Source organism: Bos grunniens, chromosome 11, assembly GCF_055505025.1.
Source record: "Bos grunniens cultivar Pamir isolate PY7600 chromosome 11, Bosgru_T2T1.0, whole genome shotgun sequence".
Taxonomy (NCBI): Eukaryota; Metazoa; Chordata; class Mammalia; order Artiodactyla; family Bovidae; genus Bos; species Bos grunniens.
The window spans coordinates 99,968,204-99,993,565 of record NC_141175.1 but is presented as its reverse complement, the minus strand read 5'-3'; the positions used below and the strand labels follow the sequence as shown (position 1 = coordinate 99,993,565).

Below are 25,362 nucleotides of genomic sequence, written 5' to 3'. Positions count from 1 at the left end.
GTGTGGACTTAGCCACTGGACCACCAGGGAAGTCCCGCAAATCATTTTAAATGTCTCTGGGGGTGTAAATGTCTCTGGGGGTGTAAATGTCTCTGGGGGTGTAAATGTCTCTGGGGGTGTAAATGTCTCTGGGGGTGCAGTCTGAGTGTAATTTTAAATGGACTCAGATTTGTTCTTGGACTTCAGCTTCCAGAATGTCATTTTACTAGAAGAAGTCTTCCTGATGGTTCTGAGGTACTGATAGTGTGTTTGTTGTTTAAATTGCCTTTGAAAGGCAGAAATACTTGGAATCGTGTGCTTGTTCTAGGCTTCTGGGGTCAGAGAGCAAAAAACAAGCACTCTGTGAGCTGAAGGGGGCCTCACAGTGTTTCTCAACCCTAGAAACCACCTCAGGGCTTTTGAAATAGTCAGAACCTAGTCCCACCTCAGATCAATTGAGTCGTTTTCTTTGGGGAGGGAAGCAACGTATGCTGCTGCTGCTGCTAAGTCACTTCAGTCGTGTTCAACTTTTTGCGACCCCATGGACTGCAGCCTACCAGGCTCCTCCGTCCGTGGGATTTTCCAGACAAGAGTACTGGAGGGGGTTGCCATTGCCTTCTCCAGCAATGTATGCTGCTGCTGCTGCTAAATCACGTCAGTCGTGTCCAACTCTGTGAACCCCATAGACGGCAGCCCAACGTATGAGTCTGTTTTAAAAGCTCCCAGGGCACTCTAAGGGCTTCCCACGTGGTGCTAGTGGTAAAGAATCTGCCTCCTAAAGCAGGAGATGCAAGAGATGTGTGTTCATTCCCTGGAGAAGGAAATGGCAAGCCACTCCAGTATTCTTGCCTGGAGAATCTCATGGACACAGGAGCCTGGTGGGCTACAGTCCCTGGGATCACAAAGAGTCAGACACAACTGAGCGTGCACTCACACACACACACACACACACACAGGACTCTAACTTGTCCCCAGGTACTGAGCAGAGTGGAGATTCCAAATCCTGATATTGTCAGCAGACCATGGAGGTGTCCTGGGGATTTCCTGGAGAGTTGCAAAAATTTAAATATTAGTGTTAATATGCTTTATTTAAAACAAAGTTATAATTCTAGATAGCTATCTTAGAAGGTAGAGGAAGCCAGAAGGATGCAATGAGAGGTAAAATAAATAAATTACACAATAGGATGGTCCCAAATTTAGTTTTCTCTGTGTTGGTCTAAGTTATGAAGAACCAAAATAAAGGGAAATGGGGGTTAAGATATAGAAATCATGACAAATTTTGGTATGTAGCATTGTTTTCAATTGTAGTAGTAGTACTGTCAGTCACTCAGTTGTGTCCGACTCTTTTTGAGCCCATGGACTGTAGCCCTCCAAGTTCCTCTGTCCATTGGATTCTCCAGGCAAGAATACTGGAGTGGCTTACCATTCCATTCTCCAGGGGATCTTCCTGGCCCAGGGATCGAACCCAGGTCTCCTGCACTGCAGGCAGATTCTTTACCATCTGAGCCACTAGGGAAGCCCGTAAGAATACTGGAATGGGCTTCCATGCCCTCTTCTACTTCTGGGTCATGTCATTTTCTGGACCACTGGAGCAGCCACCCTCCATGGACCTAAGCCTGCCAGAGGACAGATATGGCAGCTGGCACCACACACAGGCTCCTAGATCCAAAGGCTCCCAGCATGAGGGACCCATTCCAAGGTCCAGTCCAAGGTTTAGCTGTTGCTAGGGTAACTTCCATCGGGGGAAGGCAGGGGCGCCAATCCAGAGTAGCACATGAGTGGACACTGCCAGTAATCAGTGCTTCTCAGATTATTTGCCGTGAATGACGTGTTTTAAAAATTTTCATTGACTCCTGGGCTCCTGTCTCAATAAGTCCTGCTGTGCCAGGCTGGCACGAGCCTGGTCACATGTAACTCATGCCTGAGCTCAGCAACTCCAGATTTGGCTAAACCCCGTCCAGCTGAGGAGACCCTGACCACACAGCTGGAGCTCGTGGAGATGCCAGATTGCCCCACAGGTCTCCGGATGCTGGCTTTCAACTTTCTGTCCTTCTCTCCCTGTGAACTGGTGACAGATAGCAGACCAGGATGCCTGCAGACAACTCTGAGTAGCGTGAGTATAGCCTACTCTAGATCAGATCCTACTGTTATGGCTTCACACTTCCCTTTATTATGCATGTCATATATCATAAGAAGCAGAGATAGCAGTTTATCAGAGGCTCAGCAAAACCAGAATAGTATCTAACGTTCAGTTCAGTTCAGTCGCTCAGTCGTGTCCGACTCTTTGTGACCCCATGAACCACAGCAGGCTAGGCCTCCCTATCCATCACCAACTCCCGGAGTTCACCCAAACTCATGTCCATTGAGTCGGTGATGCCTTCCAACCATCTCATCCTCTGTCGTCCACTTCTCTCCCACCTTCAATCTTTCCCAGCATCAGGGTCTTTGCAAATGAGTCAGCTCTTCACATCAGGTGGCCAAAGTATTGGCGTTTCAACTTCAGCATCAGTCCTGGGTGTTCATTGAAAGGAACTGTAATTCTAAGCAAATCGTAACTATGAATCTTGTGTTTCTGTATCAATATGTAGAAATAGGGACAGAAGAATTACCACTTTTAAAGTGAGTCATAAATGCAATGACATATAATAAACATGTGCATTTAGAAGTTACTCACAAATGTTAGCCCTGGTCCCTTTGTCTCTGTACAATCCAGTGAGCTTCCTACTGATGTTTTAGTAATGACATCAGCATCTATTTTGTGTTTTGAGATTAAAGGAAGGGGCAGAATTCCCAAAAAATTGGCATTGGCTTTTGGCCATCTTTTCTCCAAAGGATAACTAACGGTTCATAAGGCAGAAGCTGAAAACGGGAGAGACTGAACATTGCTTCTGCCAATATCGAAGACCTAAGATACCAAGATTGGCATCCAGTACCTGTTAAAAGAGGGCTTGCTCTGATGAACCACCTCAGCCTCGGGTTGGAGCTCCCGAGTGTTGCATTGCATGCATGCACTCTCAGTCGTGTCTGACTCTTTGGGATCCCGTGGACTGTAGCCCACCAGGCTCCTCTGTCCATGGCATTCTTCAGGCAAGAATACTGGAGTGGGTTGCCATGCTCTCCTCCAGGGGATTTTCCCAACCCAGGGATCGAACCTGAGTCTCTTGTGTCTCCTACATTGGCAAGTAGATTCTTTAGCACTGAGCCATCTGTTCTACCCAGAAGTGGCACTAACTTGGAGGTATCTTGCACTCTTCCCTCTGGCTCCTAGTGATTTCTGTCTCTTTAACCTATGAAACACATCGGCACTCTCCAAGGCCCACAACAGTTTCATCGCGCTCTAAACTCAGCTCAAAGTTCAGGATGCCATTATTTAACTCAGGTTCAGGTGTGGAGGAGCTGCCTCAGGAATAGTTCTTAAGTGCAACTCTGATGGGGAGCTCATTTCTATCTGTAAGTCTAAAAAGAGAAGTTATGTGTCCTCTACATGTACGTACAGTGGTGGGTCAGGCACAGGATAATCACTATAAATATTCTTGTTTAAAAATGAAAAAAGTGCAGGCCAAAAAATAAGTCACTGGCCCATAGCAGTTTTGAAATCTTGTTGGGAAAAAAATCTTGGAAGTTCTGGGATTAGATATGAAGGCCCGGAAAAAAGTCTCCTTAACTCTTGACTCCATCCCCCAAGCCATCCTCCTTTTTCAAGAAATGTAGCACTTGTTTGCAGCTGAGTAGTTTTCTTGACCTGCCTCCTGCCAGTGGAATTTCAGGAGTCCAAATGCCTCTTTTCATTTTGTACTTTCTTAATATTCATTCCAGCCCGATTATATTTCTTCTAACAAAACCCTCTCAAATTTTGTGGGCTGCCTTAGAATCTCTTTGTGGTTCATTCCATTAAACAAAAGCCATGCCTCCAAACCCCTTTCTAATGAGACCTTAGGCTTTTCAGGGTCTGGTTGTTCAACAGAGAGGATCTGTCACATATACCCTTACTCTTTTAAAGGGCCGCCTGGGTGACTAAATAGTACTCGGGGGCATCGACTCTGATGTTCTGTAGATGTAACAGAAGACTTTATACTCCTACCTTCAGCTTTGTCTCTGGGCCATATTTTGCTGAGAGTGCCCTAGATTTGACTTTTACCTGGAAACCATGTTTAACTTTGAAAAAGAGAGTGAAAGTGCTAGTCACTTAGTCGTGTCCAACTCTTTATGACCTCATGGACAGAGGAGGCTGGTGGGCTACAAGAATACTGCTGCAAGAAATACAAGAATTCTGGCAGGCTGCAAGAATACTGGCGTGGGTTGCCATTCCCTTCTCCAGGAGATCTCCCCAACCCAGGGATTGAACCTGGGTCTCCTACATTGCAGGCAGATTCTTTACTGTCTGAGCCACCGGGAAGCCCTTTTAGCTTTAGCAATAGCTATTTGTTATCTTGAGGGTCTGAGAACTTTCAAATCCAGTAAGCCCTGGCTCCTTTGTGACGAACAGTCCTTCCCACAATTTATGTCTTTTCTCTCGCATGTACTATAAACAGCAAAAAGAAACCATTTGGTACCTTCAACAACTTGCTTGGAAACCTCCTTAGTTCATCTGACATATGTTCTACTTTCCACGTTTCTGCAGGTGATAATGTTGCAAACCTTTCCACCGCTATTTAACCAAAATCCCCTTCCTCCGGTTTCCAGAAATACATTTGTGATTTCCTTGTAAGTCCTAACTCAGAGTCCTCAAAACCTATGGTGCTACTAACAGTCTGTGCAAGGAAATGTATCCTTCTCTAACATTTCCCAAAAGTCCAGCTTCCACCAACCATCTTATTCCAAAGCTACTCCCATATTTTAAGGTATTTTTTCATCATGACACCAGACAGTAAAGAATCTGCCTGCAAATGCAGGGGACCCGGGTTCACTCCCTGGGTCAGGAAGATCACCTAGAAAAGGGAATGGCTACCCACTCCAGTACCCTTGCCTGGAGAAGTCCAGGGACAGAGGAGTCTGGTGGGCTATAGTCCTTGGGGTAGCAAAGAGTCAGTCATGACTGAGTAACTAACACTTTCACCCCATTTCCAGGTATCAAAGTATATGTTTTTTAGCTATTGCTACATCACTTAGTCAGGAAGATGCCCTGGAGGAGGAAATGGCAAAGCACTCCAGTATTCTTGCCTGGAAAATCCCGTGGACAGCGGAGCCTGGTGAGTTACAGTCCATGGAGCATGCACCCATGCAAATTTCCACAAACTGTTACCTTAAAACTTAGTATCTTAGATCAAAAAACATTTCTTATTTCATAGTTTCTGTGGGTCAAGGGTCTAGGAGTGGCCAGGCAGGAGGGTTCTTGCTCAGGGAATCTCATGAGGCTACAGTCAAAATATTTTCTGAGGCTGCAGTCATCTCAAGTGTCAACTGGGACTGCAGAACCCACTTCTTAGCTCACTTCCGTGCCTGCCTTAGAAGATCTGCTTCCAAGCTCACTTATGTAGTTGCTGGCAGGCCTCAGGTCCTTGCCATATGGGTCTCTGTATAGGCTGCCTGGGTGTTGTCATGATGTGGTGGGTGCTGATGAGAGAGAGAGAGAAAGAATCAGAGGCTAGGAGAAGGTGGCCACCATGGAAGCCACGGTTGTTTTGTAACCTAATCTTGGAAGTGATAGCCCATCACATTCACTGCATTCTGTTCCAGGAAACGAGTCTGTAAATTCTCAAGGTGAAGGATTACGTCAGGGCATGGATTCCAGGAGGCACAGGTCCTGGAGGGCTGTCCTTACATCCCACCACCCAAGATTGTGCTTCGGTCACAAATGACCCCAAATAGCATTAAGAATGCTCTGGTTCTTCCCCATGTCTTCATTATATGACCTGATGTAGCAGAATGATTGAAATTGTGAAAGACAGATAATGTGTCCCAGGAAAAGGAAGGAATATTAATACTTTTACATTGCTAACAATGGCAAATCTTAGTAGAATCACTTTGGAAAATAGTTTATAATTATCTAATAAAATTGAAAATTATCTAATAAAATTATAAAATTTTATAATTATCTAATAAAATTTCTGACTCAGAAATGACATACCTAAAAATATGCCCCTGAAATGAATGCATATGTGCACAAAGAAATATCTATATCTCTCTGTATCCATCTCTTTACCTACACATACAAGAATATTTTAACAGCTTTATGAATATTATCTCAAGCAGGAAAAAAAGTTACATGATCAATAAAATGGATAAATAAATTGTTTATCTACACAGTGGCATGATACACAGTACATTAACAAATTTACGGCTGGACAAAAAAGCAGGTGAAGCTCACAAACATAATGTTGAACAAATGTTCCCACACAGATGAAACTAAGCCTTAGTGTTTAGGAAAATACATCTTCATACAAGACCCTGATGCCGGGAAACATCGAAGGCAAAAGAAGAAGAGGGCAACAGAGGATGAGATGTGCAAACTATGGGAGATGGTGAAGGACAGGGAGACCTGGCGTGCTGCAGTCCACGGGGTTGCAAAGAGTCAGACATGACTGAGTGAACAACAACAGTTCTACAAGCACAAAGAAAAACAAAAATGTGACTTCCATGAAAGTCAGGACAGTGGTCACTTTTGATGAGGGCAGGGAGGGGGCTTCCAAGGAGATGTAGCATCCTGTTTCGTCATCAGGCTGCAGTAAACATATTTAAATTTATTAAACTCTCATGTTTAGTTCATTGAACCCCAGAGTGTGGAGATGACGTCACAATTTCTCCTTCTAAACCTTTCACATCCCCCCTTAGAGAAAACAGAAACCAGAGGGAAAGAGGCTGATACAATATGGACGTTAAAATCTGGCTGTCGTTCGCCTGGAGGCCCTTCCTCTCTGAGTGCATCTGGGTCCCTGGAGCTTTCTTACAGCTGATGTTGCCACACTCACTGTCATCTCCACCATGGTCATTGTCACAATGGAGTTATTCTAATGCCCTGTGACCTAAAAGAGCTGATGCTTCCTAGTCTTTCATCACTAGCATAGAACATAGTTGGAATTGTTGTTGTTCAGTCGCTAAGTAGTTTCTGACTCTTTGTGACCCCATGGACTGCAGCACGCCAGGCTTCCCTGTCCTTCACTGTCTCCCACAGTTTGCTCCAACTCATATCTGTTGAGTCAGTGATGCCATCCAACCATTTTGACCTCTGTCGCCCCCTTCTCCTCCTGCCTCAATCTTTCCCAGCATCAGGGTCTTTTTATAAGAAAGTAAATATTTTATGTTCAGCTACCTAGTAATTGGAGAAGGAAATGGTAACCCACTCCAGTACTCTTGCCTGGAAAATCCCATGGATGGAGGAGCATGGTAGGCTATAGCCCACGGGGTTGCAAAGAGTCAGACATGACTGAGCAGCTTCACTCACTCACTCACCTAGTAATAATACATGGCTATAACTGAAGTCTTCAACTTCCAGATGGATAACTTCACAACCCATTTTTAGATGTGAAGGCTTTAAACTTAAATGCTTAATTTAGGGTTTCCCTGGTGGCTCAGCAGTAAAGAACCTGTTTGCCGATGCAGGGGACACGAGTTTGATCCCTGGGTCAGGAAAATCCCCTGGAGAAGGAAATGGCAACCCACTCCAGTATTCTTGCCTGGGAAACCCCTTGGACAGAGGAGACTGGCAGGCTGCAATCCATGAGGTCACAAAAGAATCAGACACAACCTAGTGAGTAAAGGATAAGAAACCACAATGTATACTTTTCACTCAGGAGTGAGACTGGCACTCTGTGTAATAAAACCACGTGAGTTTTAAGGAATGCAACTAAAGAATTTGCCCTCACTGTGTAACTCTTGTGCATTGACTGGTTCCCTCATCTGTTAAAAAGAAAAGTTTTCCCTCGATCTCCAGGCACTGAACACTGTGCTTTTGGCAGGAGGAAGCCATGGTGCTGGATGCTCAGGTGGAGAGGAACAGGGCAAGATGGTTCCTACTTGCTCAGGGAGCCTCCAGTTAAGGAAACAGGAGAAGCGCAAATGAGGCTGGATCAGAGCAAGGCTGTGATGGCCTTAAAACCCTGTTTGGAAATAATCGAAGTACTTGGATGTCCACCAGTGTGATCAGAGAAGCTTAGCTGGCCTTCACGGGCACAGTGACTGGCTTGCTCGGCACTGAGCCACGAGCTTAGGAATGCCGAAGCATCGTTCTTCATGGTCGCGATGCTCCTCTCCATGTTAGAAATTCTGATTCCATAACTACACGAGGGGGCATTTTCTTTAATGATAGCCTGAGTGCGATGCCCTCATTTACACTGTGCAAATAAATGAACTTACTCTACAGGGACAAGTTGCCACCGCGAATGTCACATGACACCGGTTTAATCTAATATTTCAAATAAATATTTGCAACACTCTGACAGGTGCTGTCAGGCTCTAACGCCTCCTTTTTTGTCACAGTGCTCTAACAGACTAAAAATGACGTCACATTCACGTGACGGTAGATGACAGGGGGCTGAGGAGGTGAGGCACTGGTCCCTCGATCCATGTGACAAAAGCTGGGTGCAGGGAGGAAGTGCCGCACAGACACTCAGCCTCCCAGGCCGCCCATCCCACTGGAGTGCAAGTGCGGGCGCAGTCCCGTCACTGGTGTACCTGCTGCGGCTGAGAAGGAAGAAGCACAGGGCCCACAGGGAAGCTGCAGATACAGACAGAGTGGTTCCCCAGGGCGTATTTTCCCCAGGGTGACTCAAAAGGGATTGTCCTTGCTGCTGTTTAGTCACACAGGGCAACTCTTTGCGACCCCATGGACTGTAGCCTGCCAGGCTCCTCTGTCCATGGGGATTCTCCAGGCAAGAACACTGGAGTGGGTTGCCATTTCCTTCTCCAGGGGATCTTCCTGATCCAGGGATCGAACCCATGTCTCCTGCATTGGCAGGTGGGTTTTTTTTTTTTTAGCCACTGAGCCAACAGGGAAGCCCAATTAATTACTTTGTTAAAGAAATCCTCATCACCACATGTTTAATTTTGGTATTAGAGTGTTTAGGTCATTTTCCATGTTCACATAAAGTGATTTTCTAATAGACATTTTCAGGAGTCACAAACTTAAGTTTTTCTTCTGTGTTTTCAAAAGACACAGTGTCAGGAAGACGGAGGAGAAAACAGCAGAAAACAGAAGCTGTCTGCGCCTGTCTGAGTAAAGAAGAGCAGTGGGTATTGTCTCCCAAACGTGATGTGTCTTCTGAATCCAATGGACTGGAGAGCTTTGAGAGCAGCCTCGGGCTAAAGCTTAGCAGCTCCCATTCCAGAATAAGCAGACTTTTTTTTACAAACCTGAGTTAGGATAGATTCAGAGGTTAATTTGTCTTCAAAATCATTGCATTAAGGTCCTGTCTATGGGGTGCTGAAAATACTGGAAGTGGGTAGATTTTATCAGTAAAATATGAAATGAGTGTTTGATGTCCTATAGACAACCTATCTTGGGGATTCTCTGGTGGTACCAATGGTAAAGAGTCCACCTGCCAAGGCAGGAGACACAAGAGACGGGTTGGATCCCTGGGTCAAAAAGATTTCCAGGAGAAGGGTATGGCAACTGACTCCAGTTTTCTTGCTTGGAAAATCCTGTGGACAGAGGAACCTGGGGGGCTACAGTCCATAGCTGGGCTACAGTCCATAGGGTCATTGGAGATGACTGAGGGGACTTGGCACAAGCATCTACATAGGATCTCGGTTACCATGAAGAGCCCCAACGCTGTGTCACTGATCAGCTCCCAGCATCCAGAGTTCAGCCCTGACTCCCTGTAACTGTGAGACCAGCCAAGTCCCTGGTCCTCTTGAGAGCTTACCTCTTTTTCCTCTAGAAAGATAGCAAATTAAGTCATTAGTAAGACCACTTCCTCACCTAAAATTCTGTGATTCTTCTGTCAAATCGCAAATTACAGTGAGTGAAGACTCAAGATATCATTTCTGGAAGGTTGCTGACCTCTAGTGTCAGCACAGATCCGGAAAGGAAATTCAGACCTCAGTGTTAATTTCCTGTTCCCCGGTGGCTCAGAGGTAAAGAATCTGCCTGCCAATGCAGGGGACCTGTGTTTGATCCCTGGGTCAGGAAGATCCCCTGGAGAAAGAAATGGCAACCCACTCCAGTAATCTTGCCTGGGAAATCCCATGGACCAAGGATCCTGGAGGGCTACAGTCCTCGGGGTTGCAAAGAGTCAGACGCGACTTAGTGACGGAGCACGCTGCATGTGTTAATTTCACATTCCTATCAAGACTTCCCCACCCCTTTTCCAGTTTCCTTATGGAGGAGAAGAAAATGTAAAATACTTCAAATTAAAGTTCTATTAACTAAAGCTTCATTTACAGAATAAATATTTCTGCTGACATTTGACAGATTATATCAATTTTGAACCTCAAATTTTAATAAGGTATTACCAAGCCCAAGAATAAACAAGCTAATCAGGCCCACTTTCCTATTTCCTCCTTTGTATTAAATGATAAGTGAATTTAAAGCTATGCTTTGTCTTATTAATATCTGCTAAATATGGATGATATACTGAATATATATTTATTCTTAAACTCATTTGGAGGCAAATATTTACAAGGCTTTTCTGTTATAATCTGATTTTAATATCTCAACTGAAACTGATTTATGGCATGTGACTTCAAATGTGGTGTTGGTTAAAGAGGCCAAGAATTAATTAGCTGATTCTATCAAGGGTTTTTTGAAACTGATTTTTAAAGGGGGGGGCAAACTTCTTTTTTTTAAGTCAAATTTTAATTGTAGGAATTTTCATGGCAAATATCAGAGTTCCAAGTAAACAAATCTTTAATAATTTGCCTGTGCATATTTGGTTTTACATAACGTTAACTGAGTGAGCACCTCACTTAAAGAGCCTCTGCATCCCGTGAACACCATTTCTAGCAAGCAAGCGGATGTTGTGTGTGCTGGAATTAGCTCCTGAGGAAGTTAGTCAGTTCTGTTTCTTGGAGTTCTTTAAAACTTGCTGGATATGAAACACGGGTGGGTGGAAGCTGGTGAAAGCCAGTCAAATGTCTCTCCTCTTCTGGCTATCAGCTAAGGAATGCTGTCCACCTGCCATATTGTATTTAGAGACCTCACATCTTGTCTTGTGATGCATAGAGAGGATACAGACCTCTTTGTCTAAACAGATTAGTTACATGGTTTGTGTGTGTGTGATCAGTCGTGTCCAACTCTTTGCGACCCCATGCTTTGTAGCCCGCCAGGCTCCTCTGTCCATGGGATTTCTCATGCAAGAATACTGGAGTGGGTGGCCGTTTCCTTCTCCAGGGGATCTTCACGACCCAGGGATCGAATCCACATCTCCTACATTGGCAGGCAGATGCTTTACAACTGCGTCACCTGGGAAACCATATCCTTGTAATGCGGGAAGATTAATTGGTAAACCTGAGCCACTCAAAGAGTGCTTGCTGTGTGCAAGGCACTAAACAGATTGCAAGGCAATCTTAGTTTCTTCTTCCGAGAGTTTTCTGCTGGTCAATTATGAATTTAACACAGAAAGTGAGTTTATGAATATAAAACAGAAGTGTTAAAGTTTGTAACAAAGTTAAAGAAGAGTTAATATATACATTAAAAATAATATATAAGGATTCTTTATGGAACAGCACACCTATTTTAGAAGAGAAGTGTTTCAGATACTGGGCCCATTCATGCCGTAAAGCTCTCCACCACTGTATTAGTCATGGTCCTCCAGAAAAATAGAACCAATAGGATGTGTACACACATACACACACACACACACACACACACACACATCCTATTGGGCTTCCCTGGTGGCTCAGATGGTAAGGAATTTACCTGCAATGCAGGAGACCCAGGTTCAGTCTCTGGATTGGGAATATCCCCGAGAGAATGGGAATGGCAATCCACTCCAGTGTTCTTGCCTGGAGAATTCCATGACAGAGGAGCCTGGGGGGCTACACAGTCCATGGGGTCATGTAGAGTCTCACACGACTGAGTGCCTAACATTAACACACACACACACATAGAGAGAATGAGTGAGAAAGAGAGGGTGAGAGACAGAGACAGAAAGATTTGCAAAGATGGGCTTGTGTGAATATGGGAGCTGGTAAATTTGACTTATGTATGGCAGGTGGGCGGGTTGGACATTTTAGTAGAAGTCACAGTTTCGAGTCTAAAGCAGTCTGGAGGCAGAATTTTCTCTTTCTCAAAGGACCTAAGACTTTTCTCTGAAGTCCTCCAACTTAATGAATGAGGCCCACCCACATTATGAAGAATCACCTGCTTTACTCGGCGTCTACTGATGTAAGCGTTAGTCAGATCTAAAAATACCTTTGCAGCCTTATCTGGACAGGTGTTTGACCAAACAGTTGAGCACTAGAGCATAACTAAGTTTACACATACAATTAACCATCACACCCTGTAACACTACTATACATGGGCTTGATTTAATATTTTATTAAATGATCTTTTACTTTTCTCATAGAATTATTCACTTGACCTAATTTGAGAGAAGCTGAAATGTTGAAATGATTTTACTATGTGAAGAAATCGTTCATCATGATTAGTCCCACCGTGGCTTTTTTTCTCTTCTTCATGTCTGGGACTTGGAAGAGTCCATTTTTATCTGCAGATTTATTTCTTTTATCTTTTCCCTATAAATGATGCTGTGGCTCCTTGCTCAGATAGTCAGTCAACTGGGTCTTAAGTATCGAATCCATTTAGAAACCTTGAAGGTTGATTCTGCGCGTTAACTTGGCTAGGCCACTGGGGACAAATACTTAGTCCCACGTACTGGGTGTTCCTGTGAAGGTGGGTTCTGGATGAGATTAACATCTAAATAAGGGCTTCCCTGGGACCTCAGATGGTAAAGCATTCACCTCCAATGTGGGAGACCTGGGTTCTCTTCCTGGGTTGGGAAGATCCCCTGGAGGAGGGCATGGCAACCCACTCCAGTATTCTTACCTGGAGAATCCCATGGACAGAGGAGCCTGGTGGGCTATAGTCCATAGCGTTGAGAAGAGTCGGACAGGACTGAGTGACTCAGCACAGCACACACAGCAATGTCTAAATAGGGCTTCCTAGGGGGCACTGGTGGTAAAGAATCTGCCTACCAATGCAGGAGAGGAAAGAGACAAGCAGATTCAATCCCTGGGTTGGGACGATCCCTTGGAGAAGGAAATGGCAACCCACTCCAGTATTCTTGCCTGGAGAATCCCATGGACAGAGGAGCCTGGAGGGCTACAGTTGGACTGTAAAGAGTCGGACTTGACTAAGCAACTGAGTACAAACCAAAAGGAAACAGACAAAAGTCTAAATGAGTGGACTCTGAGTAAAGCAGATGGCTCTGCAATGAAGGTGGGATTCTAACAGTCAGTCGAAGGCCTGAGTAGGATGAAGACTGACTTCCACCCAGCAAGAAAGAATTCTGACAGCTGTGAGGCCCTTGGACTTCTCCCCATCTCCTCCTCCCCCCTGCCCTCCTCCATTGCAAGCCCTTGGAAATTCAGCGTAACTACTGATTGATTTCCTGTTGCTTCCTTACCCTCCAGACCTGCTTTGCTTGAAGAAGTCTATATTCTTTTGTTCTTTGGTATGTCTGTTTCATCGTTCATAGTCTTTATCACATAAGCTTTTTGGGAATCTAAGGACTTAAATTAACCTGTGCATGAAAGCTTGCTTCCCAGGAGAATGCCAATAACCTCCAGAGAGGGCTTCGAAGACATTTTCCCACCAAATCTTTTTTCTTTATAAATTAAAAAAATATTAATAAAGATGCTTGCTCCTTGGAAGGAAACCTATGATAAACCTAGACAGTGTATTAAAAAGCAGAGACATCACTTCGCTGACAAAGGTCCACATAGTCAAAGCTGTGGTTTTTCCAGTAGTCATGTAAGGATGTGCGAGTCGGACCATAAAGAAGGCCAAGCACTGAAAAATTGATGCTTTCAAATTGTGTTGCTGGAGAAGATTCTTGTGAGTCCCTTGGACTGCAAGAAGATCAAACCTAATTCTAAAGGAAATCAATTCTGAATATTCATTGGAAGAACTGATGCTGAAGCTGAAGCTCTAATACTTTGGCCACCTGATGTGAAGAGCCAACTCACTGGAAAAGAACCTAATGCTGGGAAAGATTGAAGGCAACAGGAGAAGGGGGCAGCGGAGGATGAGATGGTTAGATAGCATCACTGACACAATGGACATGAATCTGAGCAAACCCCAGGAGATAGTGAAGGACAGTGAATCCTGGCATACTGCAGTCTGTGAGGTCGCAAAGAGTGGGACAGAACTGAGCGACTGAACAACAAAAATAACAATATTTTTTATATGTTTATTTGGCTGCATATGTCTTACTGACAAGGGATAAAACCTGGACCCCCTGTATTGGAAGCACAGAGTCTTAGCCACTGGGTCACCAGGAAAGTTCCTCCCTCCCACTTTTGTAACTTTAGTCTTTCTGGTCTCCGACAGTCTTCTCCAATGTCTGCATCTATTTGAAGTTTTTTGAAGAGCAAGTTTAGGAATTAAAGACAGCTGTTGTTGAGGCCATTGGAAAGGACCATGTGAATGACTGGATGATCCTGGAGACATAATTGAGACCTTGGCAGGCCTTGGTCTGTGAACACTCAGCCAGGAGGTGCTAGTACCTGCAGCTAGTACCTGCAGTCCTAGCAGCTCCAGTACCAAGCTCAGAGATCATGCCTCCAGGGTCTGTGATGGACACAATCCAATTCTAATACCTTGTGTCAGGCATTCCAGCTGCCCTCTAACCATTCTTAATAATAAGACAAAAGTGATATTTTAGGGTAACAGTTAATAAATAATGTGACTTATCCAATCACACCTTTCACTAAAATATTATTATCTTTTGGCAGATTCATTACTGTAGAGACATCAGGACCTGATGAAACATCCTCTAATTCTACCACTAGTACATTTTCCAGAGTTGTCTTTCTTTTAATTTAATTCTCCCACTCTGAAAGCATACTGTCCGCTGCAATTACTGACTGTGCATTTAATCTCACATAACTAAGGCATTTTAATCTTTTCTTATGGAGAGATAATTAAAAGGTCCTAATATTGCTATGATATGGATACGTTTCATCCCAACCAAGTGAATCAAAGTTTCCTTTGTTCTCATAACTGTGAGTGAGGACAAATGAAATCTCCAGACACTTTGTTGCAGAGGTGAAGCCACCTCTCAAGGTGTGATAAATAACTATTTGTAGACAGAGTCTATTGAATAGAAGGTTTCCAGAGCTTCCTTGGGCAGAGGTGAGCCTAGAGGTGTAGAATGGTAAGAGAGATTTTCATAGTTGTTATTGTAGCTTGATTTATAGTCTATTGTATTTTCCCAAAGCAATAAATCTCGGCACTTTTTGAAGGCTGTGTTGCACAAGAGAGCTATTGGATCACATTAAAACTTCAAGGGGATTATTTTGTTATACCATGAGGTCGCAAAGAGTCAGACACGACTGAGCGGCTTTCACTTTCTTTCTTTCTCTTCCAATCCTAAAGGAAATCAACCCTGAATATTCACTGAAAGGACTGATGCTAAAGCTGAAGCTCCCATACTTTGGCCATCTGATGTGAAGAACCAACTCATGGAAAAAGACCCTGATGCTGGGAAAGACTGAGGACAGGAAAAGAAGGGGCAGACAGGATGAGACAGTTGGATGACATCATTAACTCAATGGACATGAGTTTGAGCCAACTCCAGGAGAGAGTAAAGACAGGGAAGCCTGGTGGGCTGCAGTCCATGGGGTGACAAAGAGTCGGTCAGGACTAAATGACTGAACAACAACAACAGTAGCGTGTTTACACTGATAGTTTCAATTTTTAGTTAACATGTCAGTACACTAGTATAGAATAAAAGAAAGCTAACAAATTGTTTAACTTCTTCAAAATCAGCACCTTTTTTTTTTTTATTCTCACTGTCTTATATCCTCAGCACACAGCTACTTCTGCTGCTGCTAAGTCGCTTCAGTCATGTCCAACTCTGTGTGACCCCAGAGATGGCAGCCCACCAGGCTCCCCCGTCCCTGGGATTCTCCAGGTGAGAACACTGGAGTGGGTTGCCATTTCCTTCTCCAATGCATGAAAGTGAAAAGTGAAAGTGAAGTCGCTCAGTCGTGTCCGACTCCTAGCGACCCCATGGACTGCAGCCTACCAGGCTCCTCTGTCCATGGATTTTCCAGGCAAGAGTACTGGAGAGGGGTGCCATTGCCTTCTGTGCGGCACACAGCATGTCTTGTTAAAAAGATTTTATAGCCGGAATGTTTGCCATTCCAAACCTTAACCCATTATCAACTCTAGTGAAAATACATAAATATACATCTGCCATGTGTTATTTATCTCAGAAAGTAATCTCCCCATGACTCTTTTGCCTGGCCTTTAACCACTGACATTGGTATATTCATTATAATTGTACTGGTCACTGTTTCATGAGGAAGGGCATCAGACTGCATTATGTATTTTCATAATACCTTGTGCTTGGTTGAGGAATGTCATATCTTTTTCATTCAACCTCTGTTTCTCAGCCACATCCATTCATGACCTAATTCTTCCTTTCAGAACTGTGGTGTATACACAGGCTGCAGATGAACAAGTTTGCATTTGGGAAACAAAGCAACTCCATTTGGACTTTTATTGTGCATTTATTCCTCCAGGATTATTTCATATTTATTGAAAGTTGGTAACACAACAATCCTTTCCAGACTGATAGTGATCTGATAATCAGTGTGAAGTATATTTGCAAAACAGGTCAGGAATAACCTGTTTCTCTGTGAAAGAAACATTCAGATTGCTGAAACAGTCATTTTCATGGATACACTTGGGCTTTTAAAACATACTCTTTTTAAAAAATAAATTTAATCCCTCTTCTTTTATTGGGATTAGGACTCTTTTGTTTGTTTAATTTTTATTTATTTAATTATTAATTTTTGACTGTGCTGGGTCTTCGTTGCTGCACGCGGACTTTTCTCTAGTTTCGGCGAGCAGGGGAACTCGCTCAGGAGAACTTGAACTCTTTGTTGAAGTGTGAGGGCTTCTCCTTGCTTCTCTTGTGCTGGCTTGGGGGCTTCAGTAGTTGTGGCTCGCGGGCTTAGTTGCTCCACGGTACATGAAATCTTCCTGGATTCTTCTTTGAAAAAGAACACATTTTCTTTCCATCTTCTGTGTGTGCTGCTTCCTTACATTTTCTCATGAAGCTTCTTTTAAGCTTACGTGAAATGTTTATTAAATAAATTTGTAGATCATGAATAAATGGTATAGACAGGCATAAGAAACTATTCAAGGATGTTTCACTCTTGTTTTGGGTCAGTGTAGAATATTGACTGAATCCGAAGTTCATAGAACGAATATCTAAGAACTCTGAGCCATACACAAATTCATGAGGCTATAGAGACACTTTGTTTGCATATTGTTTCTTTGTTATCCAGGAACTGCTTTGATTATTTGGGCTGAGGTGTTGACAGCTTGGGGTGTATGCCTTAACTACATAGGTAAAGGAATATACATTAGGCTGAATAGAAAGCTGATGGCAGTGTAGACTAAGTGCGTTTAATTAGCTTCGTATTCAACTACCCTGTTCATTGTTTCTCCCTCTAAGGACGAGATGGGTGTGTGCTCATGTGTGTGCCCACGTGTGTGTGCGTGTGGGTGTGTGTATGGTGGGAGCAGAAAGTTGGTGCTATTGGCACAACTTTTTGGATGGGCTCTGGGGAGCACAAAAGAAAGCTTTTATTTGTAAAATGTAAAGCTCCATTTACAAAAATATAAACCCTTGAACATTTCCAAGGGGACCGAAAGGGTTGAATTGATAATGCAGCATTTCTGCACTGATAAATGTGAATTTTCTGGTTAACAATATTCATATTACACCAGGGTAAATAGACAGCTATTCTAATACCAACATGTCACTACTCAGCTCTCCTGGGTGAGAAGAGCTTTGCTTGGGTGAAATTGGGGAGTGGCCAATGTCTTCCTTAGTTATGCAGGATTCCCAGTAGGTGAAATAGAACTGGGAAAGAAACCATCATTTGAGATTTTTGGTATGGCCTTTTGAAATAAAACGTTTTATTAGACTCTTAGTAAAAGTGAAGAACTTGACAAGGCAGTAAATATCTAATATAGTGTTGTTTTTATTTTATTATTTATTTTTTTTTTTGGCAGTTCCGCGTGGCTTATGGGATCTTTGTTCCTTAATCTGGGATCAAACCCCAGCGGACCTCAGTGAGAGCTCAGCGTCTTAACCCCTGGACCACTAGGGAAGCCCCTGGTGTTGTTTTTAACTATTATCCTTTGACTGAACATGATAATAGGGAAGGAAATGCAAACCTCATTTTGTTATCTGAAGTAGTTCACCTCTGAGAAGCAATTCAATTGCAGAATTCCTCAATAATTAAGATAAAGAGATTTGAAGTCAGGACAGACCTGAATTCACACCTCAGCTCTGTGTCTTACTAGTAACAGGACTCCTGCAAAGGGTTTGAAATTTTCTAACCTTCAGTGTGTAAACAGAGAATGGTAATGAAATTTCTTCATATGGTTATTGTGAAACCTAAAACATATATAAAGTTCTTCGCAGGATACCAGGCCTATAATAACAATAATCCTAAACATATGGCTTTAAAATAAAGCTCAAGGTGAAAAAGTAACGAAATATTTAAGAAAAACAACATCCCCCCCTACCATTTACCATCTCTTCAAATTGGGCTGTTAGAGCTTTCCCTAAAGTTATATACCTGTTTCACTCTCTCTCTCTCAAAAAAAAAAAAAAAAAAAAATCCCCAAACATTTTAAGAATAAATGACCTGTTAAAAGTACAGAAAAATCATGCCTTGACCTTGAGGCAGAGTTTATGAATTCTGAAAGGGTGAAGAAAAACATAATAATTAACCGTACCTAGCCATGCAAACAGTTATTGTGGAAGTCCTGGTCCAAGTGTTTTTATCACAGCTGTGCAGGTTTCAACAGGCTCTGCTACATTTAGTCACAGGATAGCCTTCAGGGATAGGATGGCAGTGAGCAGGATGGAAGGCATTTTTCCTTCTCACTCAGGGACTCCAAGTCTTTTTTGGGGAAAGGAAGAGTCATTGAGCTGAACTGTCTGCTTCTTTCTGAATTAAAGTCCTAGACGCTCAAGTCCTAATGTCTGCAAGAAACACTTCCTTCAACGCTGTTCTTGGCTGCTGGCTTGGTTAGAATCCTTTTATGATTAAATGTATACCGGATACCATATCATTATAAAGACTGAACCCAACACTACTTATGTTTGACTGAATTACTGACTTGCTCTGTATTTATGTCAGTGTCCAAGATGCAGAGATAATGGGACTTGCTTTGCCCAATACTATAATTTTGCTTGCGTTGTTGTTTTTTTTTCAGTCGTTAAGTCATGTTTGCAACTCCATGGACTGCAGCACACCAGGCTTCCCTGTCCTTCACTATCTCCTGGAGTTTGTTCAAACTCACATCCATTGAGTCAGTGATGCCATCGAAATATCTCATCCTCTGTCGCCCCCTTCTCCTCCTGCCCTCAATCTTTCCCAGCATCAGGGTCTTTTCCAATATGTTGGCCGTTCTCATCAGATGGCCAAAGTGTTGGAGCTTCACCAGCAGTCCTTCCAATGAATATTTAAGGTTGATTTCCTTTAGGATTGAGGGGTTTGATCTCCTTGTTGTCCAAAGGACTCTCAAGAGTCTTCACCAGCACCACAATTTGAAAGCATCAATTCTTCAGCACTCAGCCTTCTTTATGGTCCAACTCTCACATCTGTACATAACTACTGAAAAAAATCATAGCTTTCTATACAGAGCTTTGTCAGCAAAGTGATGTTTCTTGCTTGTGTAGACATTGTCAAATTAGAAAACATTTTATAGAAATTTCCTTCAGCTCTACCCTGGTTGAATAGGCAATGCCCATCATCCCCTTTGCATTTAGAATATCACAGTTCACCCTATACTCATAAAAATACCAGGTCCAGATTCTCCTTCGGCCAGATGCCCCATTACTGCTTGCTGAATTGCATTGGACTGATTTAACATAATGTTTCATAAACATATATGGGAAGCCCACCACTAGATTGGAAGGGAGCTAGGGATCTCCAGTACATCAAGTTAGGGCAATTTGGTATGTGTGTGATTATGAATATGGTTTTCCTCTCTTCTCTCAGCTAAAGGAAAAAACTATAGTGATGTTTCTGCCATATGACTTTAGAAAGTTTATTCGTCCTTTGAGACAGCCTTCACATCCTTTTATTTTTTAAATTATAAACAAAATATGTGTCATTTCTATGTATCTAGTCTTTTGTCTTTGACTTTAATATTTATTTTATTTATTTGGCTGTGTCAGATCCTCGTTGTTTCCCTGACCAGGGATGGTACCTGAGCCCCCTGCATTGGGAGCGTGAAATCTTAACCACTGGACCACCAAGAGAATCTCCTTTTGTCTTTGATTTTAAATGATTAGGAAGAGACCCTATTTCTTAAGTCATAATAGGGATATACTTGGGGCTTCCCTGTGGCTCAGCTGGTAAAGAATCCGCCTGCAATGCAGGAGACCTGGGTTCCATCCCTGGGTTGGGAAGATCCCCTGGAGAAGGGAGAGGCTACCCACTCCAGTATTTTGGCCTGGAGAATGCCATGGACTGTTTAGTCCATTGGGTCGCAAAGAGTTGGACACGACTGAGCGACTTTCACTTTCACTTTCAGGGATATACTTATTGTTAACAATATCTGTTTAGAAGATCCTCATTTTCATTTGACACTTTTTTTTCTTATGGGCACTAATAAATGATAGAAAAATGATTTGGAAGAAGGGACAGTAACACGTAGAATAGATGAAGTCACTGACTCAGAAGATTCTCTCTTCTCTCTCCTCTTTCTTGTGCTTCTCTTTTACTCCCCTCCTTTCAGTCACACATACACACAAAACGAACAGGGTACTCAAAACTTCCCAGTGAATTAACACTGGCCAACTCTCTAATTAATTTGTGGCTTTAAAATAATCTCCATTATTTACACAATTTCTTAATACCAGACACCTGATCTAGAAGACATTAAATGTTGAGGCGAAATATAAAATTTTTATTGGCAAGGCAGACCAAAATTTTAATTCTATTTATTGTCATAAATTGACAAGTTAGTCTATACTCTTCAACTTTTTGCAATATTGAAACACACAAGCGTGGGACTGTCTTGCATAGATAGAATCTCTTGGTTTTGCAGAAGGAGATCAGTAGTGTTGTCTCTGGTCTCTGGGTTGAGCTGTGGTCTCTGGTTGGCCCGGGCCCAGCCATGTGGCTGGCAGAGTGGCACCTCTGACTCTGACCTCCTTGTGGCCTGCCTGCATCATCTCCTCTGAGCCTTTCCTTCCTCCCCAGCAGCCTCCCTGCTCTCCTGTCCTTCGCAGGGCGACTCCTGGGAGGAGGAGGAATTTGGTCCCTGGGCTCCTTGGCCTTCTGTTTGTCTCCCCTCTTTCCCTTACCTTCTCTATTCTCTTGGTCCTTAGGAAAAAAAGAGAAGCCAAAATGTGATGAAAGGGACCTTCTCTGACCCACTGGTCTTTTTTCCCTTCTCTAAAAAGAATGACTTCTCCTGGGACATGTACAAAATATTTCACCAATAATTCTCTTTATGTTTAGTAGTGTTTTTTTGCGAACTCTGTAACCTGAGTCAACTATGCAAAGAATAGCAACTTCATGGATGTAGAAGACTCTACAATTCTGGGTATCATAGTCATGCCAGAAGTGAACTACAGGTCATCCCATGCCATCTTGGGAATCCCAGGTGGCTCAGTGGTAAAACTATCTGCCTGCCAATGCAGGAGATGGAGGAAATGCTGGTTCGATCCCTGAGTTGGGAAGATTCCCCGGAGAAGGAAAGGGCAACTTACTCCAGTATTCTTGCTGGGAAAATCCCATGGACAGAGGAGCCTGGTGGGCTATGGTCCATGCGGTCTCCAAGAGTTGGACACGACTGAAGACTGAGCACACACACACACACACACACACACACACACACACACCCCGTCTAAATACCTCTGAAAGAATGTAAGGGCCATTCTTTTGTTTTCTTTTTTGTTTTTCTTTTTATTGAAGTATAATCACTTTGCAGTGTGTTAATTTCTGCTGTACATCAAAGTGAATCAGCCATATGTATGCATACATCCCCTCCCTCTTGAGCATCCCTCCCACACTCCTCCCCGCTCCATCCCACCCCTCTAGGTCATCACAGAGCACCAGTGGAGCTCCCTGTGCTCTACGGAAGGTTCCCGGAGCCACTGGCCTTTAAGGTGACCTGAAATTCAATCCACTTTTAAAAAGAAAAAAAAAAGAGCGTTTCTTTATACAAACACGATCTGGCTGGCTGTAGGTGTTCAGGAAAGAACAAGTACTCAGAATACTTGGAAAACTGCTTATAAAGGATTGAACAATGACCCTCAGCCTTCAGGAGATTTCCTGGGGGTTAATAAGTAGCTGGGGAGAATTGCTGGCCTTCAGCTGTACTCCGGGCAGTTAACCTCAGCCAGTCAGGCCTCGCTAAGAAACGGTGGTGGTGATTGCTATTGTGAGATGTAAACACAGAGGAACACTTTTGGGCTGATTTTATTTCAATGTGCCCTTTGCTTCTGAAAGACCATGCTGTACTGCTTAAATAGAGCACGGTGGTAATAATACAGCTCTCCTTACCCGACCACATGCACCTCATCGCATTAACCAGGCAGACTGGAACAATGTTTAAAGGGGGAAAAAATTAATATTTTATGAAAGTTAAAAAAAAAAACCTGAAGAAAAACTGTTCAACTGCTTAATACACAGCCAAGATTGTACTGAATTTACAGCAAACCAGTTATAATTATATCCCACATACAGTTAGAAGATTTTTCTTAAGAGAGAGGGTCTTTTCCTTTTTGCTGTGAGAGGATGACTTCAAAAACTTAAAACGGTTTCTGTCCTTTTCTGGCTAAACCTCCTGCTAGCAAAATAGTTCGTTAACTAAAAGATTCATGAGCCAAGTTCACTGGGTTTTAATTTCAAGGGGGAAACAGGGTAAATTTGTTTTAACCCTGACGTACTCAGATAGATACTTAGATTTTCCTCTTTTCCACGATTCTGTTCACTTCATCTTTAGAACACCTAGCTCAACAGATCAGAGCTTGACTTTGTCATTTCTGTTATTTGCATGTTCATTTACCAGCTGTGAAGCTGGGGTTTGGCGTCGTGTCAGACTGACCTCGTGGAGGACTGGAGCAGCTATCACGAACATCTCCGCCTTGGTGTCACTGTTCAGGGTGCTAGGGAGTCAGCTCCCTGCAGGCCACTTCCTGACACACCCGCACTCTCTTCTTCACTTCCAGCCAGTGGCTTTGCCTCAGGAAGGAAAGGGCTGGTCTGAGCAACTGCTGGGTGGGCAACCTTGAAGGTTTGTAGCACACCCTCCTGGTCGGAGTGAGAATTGCAGGGGGGAACACTTCACTCTGATCCTGGTGATCTGCTCACAGAAGCTTTTGTTTGGAATTTGCTGTTGCTGGTTTGAAATTCATTGCTTATTTTTTTGTTCTCCTTCTTTGGACATTGTTTCTTTTACTTTTGATGCCATTATTTTTGTACATAAATAATTTTTTTTAATTTATCCTTTCAGGACATTGCACACAGATGAACAGGCTAGAAAAGAATAGTGAGTTCAAATTAGCCATTTTCATGCAACAAGCTAAAGGAGAATTCTAGGGAACACAGACCTCCATATTCTACTGAAAAGCTATAAACAGCAATGTTAGTGATAATTTAAAAATTATTGTTAAAAATGTTTAGTTCCAGTATTCTGAAGGAATGTCCCTTTCCTTTTATCTTTTAGCACAATAATAAACATCAGTGTTGTATTTATTATTTTTATGGCAGTCTACCTTTTTTCATAGTATTATTTCCTAATTTTATACACCATCACAGGACTTATGCAGTAAAAACCTGCTATTTCATGTTATTCATTTTCTTTGTCTCTCCTTTCAATTTACAACTATGAATATGCTGCCAACAAATGAAACTAAAGAAATCTCTAAATAGATGGTACACTGCTTCCTCAGTAAAAGTTTGGCAGCTTTTTGTTGCAGAAAAGAGGTTGGGATTTTGGAGGCGAGGATTCAAATTCTTGCTCCCCAATTCAAGATTTTGTTGAGGGGACTTTCCTGGCGATCCAGTGGTTAAGACTTTGCCTTCCAATGCGGGGAGAGTGGATTCGATCCCCAGTTGGGGAACTAAGATCCCACAGACCTCACAGCCCAAAAAACCAAAACATGAAATAGAAGCAATATTGTAACAAATTCAATAAAGACTTTTAAAAAAATGTTAAAAAAGATTTGTGTTGACTTAGGCAGATTCCCTGGGCTTCCCTAGTGGCTCAGCAGCAAAGAATCTGCCTGTGATGCAGGAGACACGGGTTCAATCCCTGAGTTGGGAAGATGCCCTGGAGGAGCAGACTAAAGATTGTTTATACAGCTTCTGTGGCTACATTCTGTGAGTGCCTTGTGGGAAGACTCTTACCGTATCTGCATTTTGAATAGCTTTTGACTGAACATAAGCATGACAAGGGCTTCCTAGGTGGTGCTGGTGGTGAAGAACCTGCTCGCGAACGCAGGAGACAGAAGAGACGTGGGCTTGATCCTTGGGTGGGAAGATCCCCTGGAGAAGGGAATGGCCACCCGCTCCAGTGCCTGGGAAATCCCATGGACAGAGGAGCCTGGTGGGCTACATTCCATGGGGCTGCAAAGCGTCGAACATGACTGGGCACACACATCTTGGCTTGGTTAAAAGTCTAGACTTTACAAATGTGTTCTTCTTCCCCTCCCACAAGGCAAGAAGCTGTTTGCTGGCTTGGTCTTGCCAAGCTCTGTTGGAGACCCCCCAGCTTGCCTGCCAGTGTGCCTGCATCCCACCTCCCTTTAAAAGTCACTCTCTTTCACCCGGCAGGGGCCTTCCCAGAAGGCTACATGGAAAGACAAATAATCTCCCTTTTTGTAATGGTTTCAGCCCTGTTCATCTCAGAAACGGGAATCAAGGTGGCAGATTTACTCACGTTTTTGTTGTCAGTCTTCCCCACTGGAGTGTGAGCTCCACAAATGGCGGGGTGTTTGTCAGTTTCGTCTCCTGCCAGATCTGACGTGCCTAGAAGAGTGTCTGGCAGAAAACAGGCATTCAGTAAACACGTGCTCAGTGAATTAAGATACTGTTCATCCACAGGAAGATCCTCAGGAATGGGATGCAAGGCTCACAGGTTACTGGCTAATATGACGGGCTTTAGGGAAAACTAGTCCTAGGCTTGAGTATCAATCCTCTCCCTTAGTAGTCATGTGCCCTTAGACATTCATTTAATCTATAAACATCAGTTTTTCCTTATAAAATGCAGATAATCCTAGTGGATTATTTGCG

The 25,362-nt window shown here is 43.2% G+C and overlaps 1 long non-coding RNA gene across 1 annotated transcript; it reads left to right on the top strand.

Annotated features, from left to right (window-relative positions):
- Positions 1–5,046: 5,046 nt before the first annotated feature.
- Positions 5,047–8,354, top strand: LOC147363667 (uncharacterized). Its single transcript, XR_015137357.1, has 2 exons — positions 5,047–5,168; positions 5,656–8,354. It is a non-coding gene; the product is annotated as an uncharacterized LOC147363667 (long non-coding RNA).
- The last annotated feature ends 17,008 nt before the right edge of the window (positions 8,355–25,362 follow it).